This window comes from Octopus bimaculoides, chromosome 13 (assembly GCF_001194135.2).
Source record: "Octopus bimaculoides isolate UCB-OBI-ISO-001 chromosome 13, ASM119413v2, whole genome shotgun sequence".
In the NCBI taxonomy this organism is placed as follows: Eukaryota; Metazoa; Mollusca; class Cephalopoda; order Octopoda; family Octopodidae; genus Octopus; species Octopus bimaculoides.
Genome location: NC_068993.1, coordinates 18,916,695 through 18,917,351, shown reverse-complemented (window position 1 = coordinate 18,917,351; position 657 = coordinate 18,916,695).

The window sequence follows — 657 nt, the reverse complement described above, 5'->3', positions numbered from 1 at the left end:
ACCGCGAGTCCGCTGCCCTAACCACTGGGCCATTGCGCCTCCACTGTGGAGGCGCAATAGCCCGGTGGTTAGGGCAGCGGACTCACACACTCACACACACCACACACACCACATATACGCATATCAATTGCTGTATGTGTGTTTGTGCGTGCACGCGTGTGTGTACGTTTGTATGTATACGTTTGTACATGTTATGCGTACGTATCATAATCCTATATATAACAACTAGTCAAAAAGTCTACTACAGACTAACTGCTTCAGATTTCAGCGTTCGTTTGTAGCTTGTTTCATTTCAGTTACGACAGCTGTTAACGCAATTAAAACAACACAGGCATTACTACTGTCCACTTGCCATATCCTAAAAATATAGACCATTTGTACCCGTTCCAAAAGAACTAATATTAGAAGTCAGACGGATTGGTTTTGTTCTTATTGATGCTATTGTAACAGTTGGATGTTGGTGTTTATATATATGTATTTTTTTTTCTTTTTCCATTGAGATAACATTGGAAAGCTGATAGTTTTCTTATTGCTTTCACGTTAAGATATTTTATTATTATCATCTGAGTTCATTTGAGTTATATGTGTTCCTGTGGTTTTCTGTGTATCCGTGTATGTATGTATGTATGTATGTATGTATATATATATATATATATA